We start from the raw sequence: 14,377 nt of genomic DNA, 5'->3' as shown, positions 1-14,377 counted from the left end.
GTAGTAACGGGCACCAGTTGATGCTTAGGATCAGGAAAAAGAGGTGCAGGAGTTCATTATCACAACACACTTGCATATGACGCACACCCCTGGCATCACTGGAAGGTGTACTAAATTGTATCACCTCAGCATCTACCTTAAAATGCTCCTTGAATTATGTATAGATGGTATATGACTCCTAAGAAATTAGCAAAGATGAATAACAAGATGCCAGACAGGTGTTGGAAGTGTAAAAAGCTTGTGGTGGACTTGTGAAAGAGCTAAAATGTTTTGGCAGATGATTCAGCAAGAGATTTCTAATATCTTGGGATATGAGCTTAATAAAGTTGCAGAGACTTTTCTGTTGGGACTACATATGGAAACATTTCCAAAAGAAGATAGAACTTTAATTTGGTACTTGCTCTAAGCTGCTAGGACATTGTATACGCAGTTGTGGAAGCAAGAAAAAATACCAGAGAAATGGGACTGGATTATAAAAGTTATGTCATGGAGTGAAATGGACAAATTAACTAGAATATTAAGAGACTATGATTTAGAATTTTTTAAGTTGGAGTGGAAGAAGTTCAGAAGATACGTAGAAAAAGAGTGGAAAATAAAGGGACATTGGACAATCTTTGATAATGATTAAGTTTTTAAAACAAGAGTATAACTTTTGGTTTTTTTATAGTTAAGGGTACCTTTAATATTTAAGGGTTTTTTAAGTAAATAACACTGGCGGGGGTCAAGTAACAGGGGGAGGGGCGGGGGAAAAGTAAGATATGGGGTAGATAAAAGTTGGAAGCAATTAGAAAGCACTACACACACACTCACGACACCTTAAAGACAATGTAAATGTATTCCATCATAAGCACTGGTTCTCGCAGAGCTGTTCCTCTCGAGAGCCTTTTCTGTCAGAGCTCTTTCAGCTCTACCTACCTCACAGGGTGTCTGTTGTGTGTGGGGGGGGGAGGGTAAAGGAGACTGTAAGTCACACTGACACTCCTTTGGGTAGTGAAGGGTGAGGTATAAATCATAAACATTTGAGAGTCAGTTTGGTGTAGTGGCTAAGTGTGTGGACTCTTATCTGGGAGAACTGGGTTTGATTCCCCACTCCTCCACTTGTAGCTGCTGGAATGGCCTTGGGTCAGCCATAGCTTTCATAGGAGTTGTCCTTAAAAGGGTAGCTGCTGTAAGAGCTCTCTCAGCCCCACCTACCTCACAGGGTGTCTGTTGTGTGTGTGTGTGGGGGGAGGAAGGTAAAGGAGATTGTGACCTCTCATCATCATCATCATCATCATCATCATCATATGTGTTCCTTGGGTCTGACACCTTTCTGTTGTGAATATAAAAGCACTGACTTAATATAAAGCTCTGATTCATTTTATCCTGGAATAAATTCTGCTCATCTTTAAGGTGTCACCAGGCTCTGTTTTTAAAACTCTGTTGCCAAGTGCAAGCGTCTATGTACATTTGAGTCTTTCCTGCACCATTAGTGTCAGAAATGTAAAGGCAAGATAAGAACGGTAATTTGGTATTGAAATCCAAAAGGCTTCTACCTGCCTATAATGAACACCTTCTTTCTTAGATAAATAAGAAGTTCCTTCAGCTATCCTCTCTAAGCATTTGGATGCATTCAAAGCTATAGCAAAATCATAGTAGCTAAAAGGAAATGTGTGTCCCCACCCCACTGTCACTGACATGTAAGGGTGACAGCAATCTTGAAAAACCTACATTGATTCAGTGGAAATCATGAATAGGTAGAACTGGGCAGGTCAGGGGGATGGTTTGATCAAAGAACCAGCTGGCGGTGAAACTAAGGAGATGTTAACCTATATTTAAAGATGCTGCTGGGGTAGGGGTGGGGCATCCCTAAGGAGCAAAACATTATGCCTCACATACAGACAGCTCTAGGTTCAGATCTCCTGTACCTCCAAGAAACAGATATATGAAAGATAAATGCTAGAGACAGTGAACAGTCAGTTTGAGAGCCAGTTTGGTGTAGTGGTTAAGTGTGTGGACTCTTATCTGGGAGAACCGGGTTTGACTCCCCACTCCTCCACATGCACCTGCTGATGTGACCTTAAATCAGTCAAAATGCACTTTAATGTATTTTTTATCCTTGATATGATAAAAAAAAAGGTCAGCCAGCCAGTCGGTCTGTCTGTCTTTCTGTCAGTCACAAGTTCTCACAGAGATGTTCCTCTCAAGAGCAGTTTCTGTCAGAGCTCTTTCAGCTCTACCTACCTCACACAGTGTCTATTGTGTGTGTGGGCGGGGGGGGGGAGATAAAGGAGATTGTAAGCCACTCTGAGACTTCTTTTGGTAGCGAAGGGCAGGGTATAAATCCAATCTTTTCTTCTATAAGCAGAGTACTTGGGTTGCCAGGTCCCCCTTGGCTAGCAGCAAGGGGTTGGGAGAGTGGTTGCCAGATCCAGGTTGGGAAATTCCTGGAGATTAGGGGATGGAGCCTGGGGAGGACAGGGACTTTAGTGAGTTACAATGTCATAGGATCCACCCTCCAAAGCAACCATTTTCTCCAGGGGAACTGATCTCCATAGTCTTAAGATTATGTGTAATTCTGGGGGATCCCCAGTCCCTACCTGGAGGCTGGCACCCCTCCTAGGTCCAGGATAGATGGCTTAATGATGTAAGGATGCATCATATGTTCATACACTGAAACTTAAAGGCAAAACTATGTAAGAAAACACACCTGAAATGGCTACCTTGAGATCAGCTCTCCCTCTCCGCAATACCTACGGCAATTTCACTCACAGTATTTCTTCCCCTCTGCCAGCTAATGATTTGAAGGAAGGAGAGGAGGTAACAATGCTATGCTATCAAGCCACAAAAAGAGAGATGGCATTGCCATTTGCAGAATTAATTAAAGTTGCCCGCTCCAAGCTGGGGAATTTCTGGAGATTTTTTTTTTTTTGGGGGGGGGGGGGAATCAAGAACCAGAAAGGTTAGTTATCAACAAATTATAGCGCCAGTTACTAAAAACAATATGCATAGCCTGAATATTAAAAAAAATACATGTCTTTATTATCAAATAGTGAAAAACATTCACAGGCCCAAATGTATACTTTTATTATTACAGAATAAAAGTATACAATGTACGCAAGTGGGAACTAGTGTGACCTTACACATTTCTGCCCTAACAGGCCTACTTTAATGGTCAAGCAATATTTGTACATATAGGCTCAAGGTACAATAGTAAGACAATTAAGTTAATGTAAGACCCCCCAAAAGGAGTTCTGTTAAGGCGGGGTGGGGGGGGGGAGGGACAAATATTTTTAATTACATCCAATGACAATTTTTATTATACTTACGCAAGAAATTTTACCTAGCTATAGTAACAATGATTTGGAGTAAATGATTTAGTAAAGTATAGTAAATGATTTGGAGTTGAGAGTAAGCAGTGAAGTGGCCAAATTTGTGGATGACACTAAATTGTTCAGGGTGGTGAGAACCAGAGAGGATTGTGAGGAACTCCAAAGGGATCTGTTGAGGCTGGATGAGTGGGCGTCAACGGGGCAGATGAGGTTCAGTGTGACCAAGTGCAAAGTAATGCACATTGGGGACAAGAATCCCAGCTGCAAATACAAGTTGATGGGGTGTGAACTGGCAGAGACTGACCAAGAGAGAGATCTTGGGGTCGTGGTAGATAACTCACTGAAAATGTCAAGACAGTGTGCGATTTCAATAAAAAAAGGCTAACGCCATGCTGGGTATTATTAGGAAGGGAATTGAAAACAAATCAGCCAGTATCATAATGCCCCTGTATAAATCGATGGTGCGGTCTCATTTGGAATACTGTGTGCAATTCTGGTCACCGCACCTCAAAAAGGATATTATAGCATTGGAAAAAGTGCAGAAAAGGGCAACTAGAATGATTACAGGTTTGGAACACTTTCCCTATGAGGAAAGGTTAAAAGGCTTGGGGCTCTTTAGCTTGGAGAAACATCTACTGCGGGGTGACATGATAGAGGTTTACAAGATTATGCATGGGATGGAGAAGGTAGAGAAAGAAGTACTTTCCTCCCTTTCTCACAATACAAGAACTCAAGGGCATTCAATGAAATTGCTGAGCAGTCGGGTTAGAACGGATAAAAGGAGGTACTTCTTCACCCAAAGGGTGATTAGCATGTGGAATTCACTGCCACAGGAGGTGGTGGCGGCTACAAGCATAGCCAGCTTCAAGAGGGGGTTAGATAAAAATATGGAGCAGAGGTCCATCAGTGGCTATTAGCCACAGTGTGCATATATATGTATGTATGTATATATATAAATTTTTGGCCACTGTGTGATACAGAGTGTTGGACTGGATGGGCCATTGGCCTGATGCAACATGGCTTCTCTTATGTTCTTATGTTCTTAACAATCAATTGACTCTTTGATGTAAATCAAATTAGGTTTTATTTCTGAATGATATGCATATGCATAGCAATGATGGACTTCTGCTGAGCTGAGTGGCATTTGTCAGTTCACACCTTCATAGATTACAACCGTTAACTACGCAATGATTCGTGTGTGTATATTCTGGTGGGCTAAGTACTCAAAAACAGACACCTTAGCAATACCACCCCCCCCACACACACTGTTCACAATTTTTTCCAAAAGCAGAAGTCAGAAGCTCCAGCCTGATAGATAAGAGGTGGCCTTCACAGCTCTCAGAAAAATGTGTGTTGCTGGCTGGGGTGGAATGGTTATTTATGCTTTGTTATAAAAGTACCAGAAAAGACAGTGCAAAGCAAATGCAGGCAACTAATACAAGTGATAAAAACAGGCCTCCCCACTCTATACAATTATGGCAAGACACGGTTCTTGACATAGGGATGTTTACGAGGCCTCCTGAAGTCTAGCCGTGTGTCATGGCATACCTGCGGAGTAATGTTGCCTTCATAAGCCTGAAGGTAATAATAAAACAATGTTCTAGTGGCTAATTTTAACAATTGTAATAAACGTATTTGTCCAAACCATGGGGAAAAAAACATGTAAATGAATACAAATCAATTTAGGGAGAGCGAATGGGGAGGGGAGGGAGCCAAGAGGCCAGCAGAGATGTGATGCCCCAGTATCCGCCCTCCAAAAGGACTGTTTTCTCTAGGAGGATAATTACACAAGGTAGTCATGTTGGCCTGTAGCAGAACAGCTACTTAGAGTAGAACAGCTACTTAGCACCTTAGAGGTCACCAAGATTTGTGGGGTATAATAGGCTTCCCAGCCTGCTGCTAGGGGTGGCCCAAACCCACTGGCATGGAGGTGGCCAGCCAGGGGATCCCCGCCCCCAAAGAGCTCCACCACACCCGATAGGCCCAGGGCAATGACATCACTCAGAAGTGATATCATTGTGCCAGGCACATCACACAGTTGATGCTCTAGCCATTTGGGTGAAAACTCTATGGCACCATAAAAACGTGCCCCTGCCAGGAGCCAGGTAAGACCCGACAACCCTTGGGTATAAACTTTTGAGAGTCCAGTTTCCTTTTGTCAGATACCAGAGGAACTGGTCTCTGTAATCTGGATATCATCATAATTCCAGGAGACTCCAGGCCTCACCAGGAGAATAGCAACCAGGCCTTTTTCCCTGGAAAAAGAGGTGCTGGAACTCTCAAGAGGAAAATGAAGGAGAAACACATGGGTGCCCCCCATGAACATAACTTTTTATTTTTTTGAGAATTTTGTTTCCATAAAGAGGTTCCGGAACTCCATTCCACCGCATTCCCTGGGGGGGGGAGCCCCGATAGCAACCATAACTAACATGTCTCTTTCAACCCTCAGAAGCCCCGTGTAGAATCTGGAGGAGAATAACTGCATTATAATATGCTTACAGTGGCGGGCATTGTTCTCCCCAAAGCGAAATGAGCAGAGAAGGGGGTTATTTGAGCGGAGTGGCCACTACCTCCATTAAAAGAAAACTAAGCCTGTCTACTGGAACCCAAAGGCGGCATTTCACGGCTGGCGATGACGACAGGGCTCCATTTCATTCTCTGGCACAATCCTTAATTCACAAGCAATAAAAGAGAGAGAGAGAGAAATGTCCCCTTGAGGCAGAGTCTATGTGACAATTTAAATTTGTGCCTTCGGGCTTCAACCGGAGCCATACCAAAGCCAAGTGATATTTGTACATGCAGATAAGATGACCTCGGTTGGCAAACCCAAATGCTATGTCTAACGAGGCTCTGCTTTAAAAAAAAAAAAATCCTGCCAAGTGTTTTATTTACATGTTTTGGTAATAAATTCTTAGAAGCTTAATTTTAAAAAAAAAAATCAAGATGACTCCTCTGCCTGCAGCATTTTTAAAATTTTAAATCACACCGCCTAGTTTTCCTTGCGCGCACAAAAAACGAATAAAAGGATTATATGCATTTGTATCTATGGGCGGAGTGAACACAACAAAGAGGATTTGGAGCTAAAATCGGGCAGCAAAGTGCGAAACGAGGAAGGTGAGAGACAGCGGAGGGGGAGAAGAGGAGCCCAGGGAGGAATCAATGTGAACTTGAGCCACCCTGGCTAAACAGAACCTCCCGGTGCAGAGGCAGCCTGCATTTGAGGGGTGAGGATGGATCCAACAAACTGTGAGCAGATAGGAATGTTCTTACCACTATTCCAGTAGCGCATGCAACAATGTAAGGCCTTCCTCAGGGGTGGTCAAACTTAGGAGCCATGTGTGGCTCTTTCACGCATATTGTGTGGCTCTTGAAGCCCCCACCGCCCTATTGGCCAGCTTGGAGAAGGCTTTCGTCTCTTTATATCACTTCTCCAAGTCAAGCCAGCCGGCAGCTTGGAGAATACATTTAAATTTGCTTTCTTTCCATGTCTCCCTCTCCATCTATTTGCCTTCCTTCCTTCCTTCTCTCAAATATCTGATGTTCATGTTTTGCAGCTCTCAAACATCTGACATTTATTCTATGTGGTTCTTACATTAAGCAAGTTTGGCTAGTGCAACCCACCGCACTCTGCTGTAGTCCTGACTCAATTTAAAACTACCTTGCACTACGTCTTATGCACATGGTAAAGAAAGCTTTGGAACCAGCAGTTTTTACCTAGTACAAGCTGCTTGCAAGGTTCATTTTTAGCACTTCCTCCTGCATGTGCACACGCAGAGACCCTCTATGGGATAGGGGTGTGCAAAAAAAAAAAATCGGATTTGGAAATATACAGGGCCAAAAAATTTGGAATACCGTATATTTCCCAATACCGGTACTCTGAATAGCCGTATATACAGGAGATATATGGCTATTTCCGAATATACGGCCCCATTATACCCTATGGCCATTGAAATCAATGGCAAAATAGGGTATATTGGAAGCCGCCTGGAGGGGAGGGGGTTTGAGGGAGAGCCCACAAATTTGCAGGGGACCTGCAGGGGACGCTCCCCTACAAACCCCCCAAGTTTCAAAAAGATTGGACCAAGGGGTCCCATTTCAGGGGCACCCAAAGAGGGTGCCCCTATCCCACCATTATACCCTATGGGCCATTGAAATCAATGGCAACATAGGGCATAATTAGAGGCTACTGGGGGCCAGGGGGGTTGAGGGAGAGCCCCAAAACTGCAGGGACTCTTCCCTACAAAACTTCCAAGTCCCAAAAACATTGAGCCAGGGGGTCCAATTCCTGGGGCACCCAAAGCCAAACCTAACTTTACACCTGAGAATCTCTATAGGACTCAAATGCACTATATACATCTATCTACTCTATGAACCCTGCTGGCCTGGAACCAATATAAACCCAGTTGCCAACGTCACTGCCACGCAAAACACAATCTGCTCAAGGTCTGCTCTGCAGACCTGGCTGCAGCAAACCCAGATGCCAGCTCTCCAGCCCTGCCCCAAACAACACAGGGAGAGCTGGCCAAGCACAACAAGCATGCTGGTTCGGGGTCTCTCACCCAGATGCCAACTTCCCTGTCACAGAATACGCAATCTACAGATGCCAGCTCTCCAGCCCTGCCCCAAACAACACAACTCTCAAACAAGAGAAGCGGCTGACAGATCCAAACAACAACAACAGATCCAAAAAGATCACTGAGAAAAGGCCAAGAAACTCAACTGTGAAAAAGTGACCTTTTCAACAATAAAAAACCTCAGACCAAATCAGTCAACAACACCCCCTCCCCCAAAACCAGAACCAGGAAAAGAGACAACAGGACACGATGCAAAACCAACAGCAACAGATTCAAACATATCACTGAGAAAAGGCCAACAGACTCAAGTGTTAAAAATGAAAATTAGGCCAAACAGCCCCCAAAAAAAGAACCAGAAGAGAAAAGGAACAACAGCAGCACAACACAGCAGCAATAAATCAAACACAGAATCCTTTTAAAACAGTAAAAAAAATTGACTTTTAACAATACAGAAACTTTACCAACCCCTCCCCCCCAAAAAACCCTTCACCCTTACCCCAAGAAATCCAAGCCACCCAAATCAGGAAAAGTAAAAGGACACTGCACTTTTACAAGTCTTCTCACTAAAGTAAGATATGGGCAAATTGGCAACCCCCCCACCCCAGGTCCCCACCCCCAGCAGAACCCCCTAACCCCAAATAAGCTACCCAGTACTCACCCACCCAAATCTGGACAAGTAAAGGGACTCTGAGTCTTAAAAAGTCCTTTTACTAACTAAAATAAAAACAAGAACCCCAAGACTGTCTTACCTTAGATGTCTTCTCTTCTCCAGAAAGGTCAGGCAAGGCTGAGAGAGAGCAGCAGCAGCAGCAGCTGAGGCCAAAGGCCAGCACAACACAATCTCTCTCTCACACCAACACACACCAACACACACCAACACAGTAGCAATGGAATGGAGTCCAGCCAGGCAGACTTCTTAAAAAGGTTCTCTGGCCCTACACAGAGTAGTTTCAAAAATACCACTGCTCTGTGATTGGCCAGAGAACAATGTTTACTTGGATACCCAAGTAAACAAAAGAACAACAATGTTGCTGATGGCTGGGGAATTAGCCCAGCCATCAACTACACAACAGCCCTGCAAAGCATGCATTTGCAATGCATTTTGCAAATGCATGCTTTAGATTGGCTGCTGGAGCTCCTCCTCCTCTCCCCCTCCCTCCCTGATCCCAGGGAGGCTACGGGAGAGGTGGAAAAAGGCTTCCAAAGGCAGGAAAGGAGGCAAGCAGCTCCCTTGAGGCTGCCCAAGCTCCTTTCCCACCTTTTCCATGGAGTTCCAAATACTTTCGAATATCGAGTCGGAAGTATACGGGGAAGGGGCAGTGAAGCACCTCCTGGGCTCTTTAAAGGCCACCCCCCCCCCGATCAACTGATCACCAGGGAAAACTGCAGCGGCAGCCGCAAGTGATCCACTGAAAAAGCGGCACCGCCCTTGCCTCCTCCCCACTTCCTTCCTTGGCATGGAAGGAAGTGGGAAGGAAGTAAGAGCGGCGCCGCTTTTTCAGCAGATTGCCTGCTGCTGCCGCAGCTGATTGGCAGGGGGAGCGGAGTTGGCCTTTAAAGAGCCTGGGAGATGCTTCACCGCCCCTTCCTGGGCCTTAAAATTGTGAAAATGGAGGGGGGAGGAGGCACTGCAGGGGGGGCGGCAAGGCTGCAGGGTGCTGCAGGGGGGCAGTGCAGCGAGGCTGCGTGGCCTGGTTGTTAACAGGCTGTGGATCGGTAATGGTTCGTGGCCCAGGGGTTGGGGACCCCTGGACTAGAAGGACCACTGGTCTGAGTCAACACACCTCTTTGTAGGTTCTGATGATTGAGCCATGATCTTCTTTATTATGTTTGCATTCGGACAGGTAGATTTCTAATACACCTATATAAAATTCTGGCAGTTTTTCTACTCCGTTTGACAGAATCCTCACACTTTCCAGGCAAGTCACAGCTTCAGAAAGTGTCACCTTCAATTCTACCTGGAGAAGACGCCCTGGCAACTCTTTGGAATTGCACCAATTGTTATTAGGAGCACACGCAGCCCACCGGGTGTGGATTGCCTCTCTGGCTGGAAGGCTTTCTGAGAGCTAACAAGCTCCAGCTGTTGCAAAGCTTTAAATAACACTTCCAAGCCCTGCTCTGAATTCTGCTGCAAATCCATCCAGGCACCTGGATTTTCTGTGCAGTCACGATGATTTATGACAAGCCATCCAGCTATTACATCCTGCAAGGAGAAGCTGAGATTGAGGAGAAAAAAGTCAGATTTCCCCACTTCTAAAAATTCTCCTATGGAGTGGGAATAGGGGCATCTTTATACACACTCCCTTATATTCTACAGGATGGAGCAGGGGCAGTCAAACTGAGGCTGGGGAGCCACATGTGGCTCTTTCACATATATTGCATGGTGCTCAAAGCCCCACTGCCCCATTGGTTGGCTTGGAAAAGGCGTTTCTCTATTTAAGTCACTTCTCTAAGCCAAGCCAGCTGGAAGCTTGGAAAATGTATTTAAAGTTAAAGTTGCCTTCTTTCCACCTACCCCTCCCTGCATCTATTTCCTTCCTTCCTCCTTCTCTCCCTCAAACATCTCCCTCAAAGAGCCAGTTTGGTGTCGTGGTTAAGTGTGCAGATGCTTACCTGGGAGAACCGGGTTTGATTCCCCACTCCTCCACTTGCACCTACTGGAATGGCCTTGGGTCAGTCACAGCTTTCGTAGGAGTTGTCCTTGAAATGGCAACTTCTGGGAGAGCTTTCTCAGCCCCACCTACCTCACAGGGTGCCTGTTGTGGGAAGATAAAGGAGGAAGATAAAGGAGATTGTGAGCTGCTCTGAGATTCAGAGTATAGAGCAAGATATAAATCCAATATCATCACCATCATCATCATCATATGTTCATTCGATGCTGCTCTTATGTCTGCAAGTCTGGCCGCCCCTGGTATGGAGAATCTTGGGGACACACAGGCATGCATGCCCACACACCCAATCCCATCCATCAGGCAATTCTTCAGAAGAAGAAACAAAGAGATTTGAGCCAGGACATGATCCATTTCAACTACGCATACAAATGAGAGCTCTTGCTGAACTGCTTCTATATGGATTCAATCCCTACCTCACTGGGGCTTGCCAGAAGCCATGTGGGTTGGACACTGGTTCCACCTGGCCTTTCAAATGGCTGAGAGGAGGAGGAACTGTAGGCTGGGTCCCTGCGACTCAGAATGCCCCTCACTCTGGGAACCAAGTGACAAACAGCAAACCTGTCCAGTCATCTGGCCATCTGACAGCAATGAAGATCCTGTGAATTTAGGGGGAGGTGTTTGTGAGTTTCCTGCATTGTGCAGGGGGTTGGATTAGATGACCCTGGAGGTCCCTTCCAACTCTATGGTTCTGTGATTTTACTGCTCCCTCATGCAACAAAGGAAATGTTCCATTTGCCACTAAAAGTCTTATTTACAGTTATTTACTCTAAAGTGAGAAGCAATGCAAGGTACTCTAATGCAAAACTCCCCCCTCCACACACACACAAGATCTGCTTTCAAAAAAACAGAGGTGGTTGTCTTAAATTTGTACATAAGTTGCAGTTATGTTCAATTAAAAAAAAACCCTTTTGTGTCAAACTTTGTGGGGGATTGTCTTACATTCAAGGTCATCTTCCTTTTGAGTAAATACAGTAAATCTCCTTCTGAAGAGATACCAGGTTGATATTAAATGCAGATTGCACCGTATTGATAGAAGGCATCATATTTAATTCCAGCCACCAAAGCACAAATGCATGCCTGAGCTATGATTTATCTTTCACGCTGCCTGACGGAGTTCTGTTTCTTATGAGAAATGTACACCCAGGAAAAGGTTTTCTACTTACGAAGGACTAAAATTCTGAAGTCTGCACAATCCATAAAATGAAGGAAAGCGTGGCACACCTACAGAGCAATCCTAAACAGTACTCCCCTCTAAGTCCCATTGACTATGGAGAGATGCACACCGGAAGTGTGGTCCTAGCCAGAGTTTGGCTGTAACTCACTTAGGACCGCACTTCTGGCTTACATCTTTCCATAGAGAGAGTACAGAGCAGGGGTGGTCAAACTGTGCCTTGGGAGCCACATGTGGCTCTTTCACACATATTGTGTGGCTCTCAAAGAAGAAGATGAGAAAGATATTGATTTATATCCCACCCTCCACTCCGAATCTCAGAGCAGCTCCCAATCTCCTTTACCTGTGGGGCTGAGAGAGCTCTCACAGAAGCTGCCTTTTCAAGGACAGCTCTGCAAGAGCTATGGCTGACCCAAGGCCATTCCAGCAGCTGCAAATGGAGGAGTGGGGAACCAAACCTGGTTCTCCCAGATAAGAGTCCACACACTTAACCACTACACCAAACTGGCTCTCTGTTGGCAGGCTTGGAAAAGGCATTTCTCTCTTTAAATCACTTCTGCAAGCCAAGCCAGCCAGCGGCTTGAAGAATGCAGTTAGTTAAAGCTACTTTATTTCCCCCTCTCTATCCCTCCTCCCATCTATTTTCCTGTCTGCCTCCCTTCCATGTCTTGTGGCTGTCAAACATCTGACGCTCATGTCTTGCGGGTCTCAAACATCTGATGTTTATTTTGTGTGGCTCTTATGTTAAGCAAGTTTGGCCACCCCTGGTATAGAGCATCACAGATAAAGTGTGTCTCACCCCACAGTTCTGTTATCAAGAGCTAGCACCTCAACAAGACAACTGAATTAGCAGGGAAGAAAAATCTCCTTGCATAACAAGACTCGCCCCACACAAGCACACTATGCTGAGGACAAAGTAGTTGGAGCTCCTAGAAAAGAATGGGTCACTTTGCTTTTTCCTCAGATAATCAGACACAAAGAAAGCCCTGAATGTTTCTGGACTCAGTTCAACAGAGAAAAATCAGCTGTGAAGCAACTGTTGTGTAGAAACCCAAGAGAGTGGAGAACATTTGTGGCAGGGAGGCAACCACAACGGCAAATGTAGAAAGGCTGAGGCGTCACAGCAACCAAGCAAAAGGACGCTTTTCATAACAGCAAGGGCTTTTATCACTGATGACAACCTGGATAGAAAAAGGGTGTGTGGCACTCTGCTAACTATACCTCCAGGCCTTCAAAAACTGACAAACCATTTTTAAAGAAAAGAACAGTGAAAATGAGTAAAGAAGAGCTGATGTCCCCAGCTTCAGTTCTTCACAGGAAGGCCTCAAGCTCAGGAAAGGCTGATTGGCCACAACGCTCTTCGATTGGCCGGCAGAGTGGAGTGGCACCACAGCAAGCGAGGACCATCACCGATCCACCTGTGTGGCTGGCATTTGAGCAAGATTTCAACTGTCAGGACGCAGGCTCTTCATCAGTTGCCGAGCAACACAATGCGGCACTTTTCACTCGGACTCCGGGATTCCTGCGTAACCCTGTTTAATTCGTCGTTATTACTTTCTGAGGAAAATTGTTACAATTGATTTTCTCCCACTTAAGAAGGAAATTATTTAAAATTGGAAGCTGTATTCTCCATTTCCTATCTGCCACTCGGCATTACAACTGATCTGCTGGAATAAGGGCAAGGTGGCTCTAAAATGCATTCATGCTGTATTCAACCAGGAGTCCAAGTCAAAGAGGTTGCAGGAGATTTGGAGAACAACAAGGGTTACCAGGTCATGCCTGGCAATTAGTTTAAGTTTATTAAATTTATACCCCACCTCCCCCTGCCGAGGCAGGCTCACGGTGTCATATTCTCAGGGCGTAGGCAGGCGGAAGTCCAAAGCCAGTCCAAGGTCAAAGTCCAGGAAGTCAAGCAGGAGCCAAGTCACCAAAGCAAAATTGCAAACCGGAATCAGAAGTCAGTGTCCAAAAGCCAAAACGTCAAGGTACCAAGGAAATCAAGCAGGTCAGGATCAGAAAGGAGCATGGATGCAAGACAGAGAATAGGCTTGTTGCTTCCACAAGCTTACCAGGTCCTGGGTGGGAGTTATATGGAAGCCTCAATCAGCCTGCTCCCTGGGTGGCAGTGACTCTGCTAGAACTCAGGGCTGAGAGACCTGAAGCAGCAGTGTGCCTCATGTCTTTGCTCTGAAAGTTCTTTCCGGAGCCTGCTTCGAACTCTTGAGATGGGAGGGGGAGAGCATGGAGGAGATTGATTGTCAACAGCTGACACGGATGCCTGGAATGTGGGGAAAGTGATTGATGGGCCAACTGCTGGTTGTTAGGCTGAGGAACTGGCTGGCAACTCTTCCAGGTCTGTTAACCCTTCCAGCTCCTCCTCATCAGGGCTCATGACACCGAGCAGTTTACAACAACAGTCATAATAACAAGAGACTAACACATTAGTGCATCATCATAATATAATCGATTAAAATTTAAAACAATTGGTGTTAATAACATTTTGGTGTTATTCAATTTAGATGACGTCAGTATTTCCTGGACTCCTCCTGCTGTTATAAGTCTCAAAATCAGCTGAAAGCAAGCTGGAAGAGTGTGGTCTTACAGGCCTTGCGGAACTAAGCGAGGTCCCACAAGACTCTAACCTCTTCC

The sequence above is a fragment of the Heteronotia binoei genome, chromosome 19, assembly GCF_032191835.1.
Source record: "Heteronotia binoei isolate CCM8104 ecotype False Entrance Well chromosome 19, APGP_CSIRO_Hbin_v1, whole genome shotgun sequence".
In the NCBI taxonomy this organism is placed as follows: domain Eukaryota; kingdom Metazoa; phylum Chordata; class Lepidosauria; order Squamata; family Gekkonidae; genus Heteronotia; species Heteronotia binoei.
The sequence above is the reverse complement of the archived record's forward strand: the minus strand, read 5'-3'. Positions refer to the sequence as shown.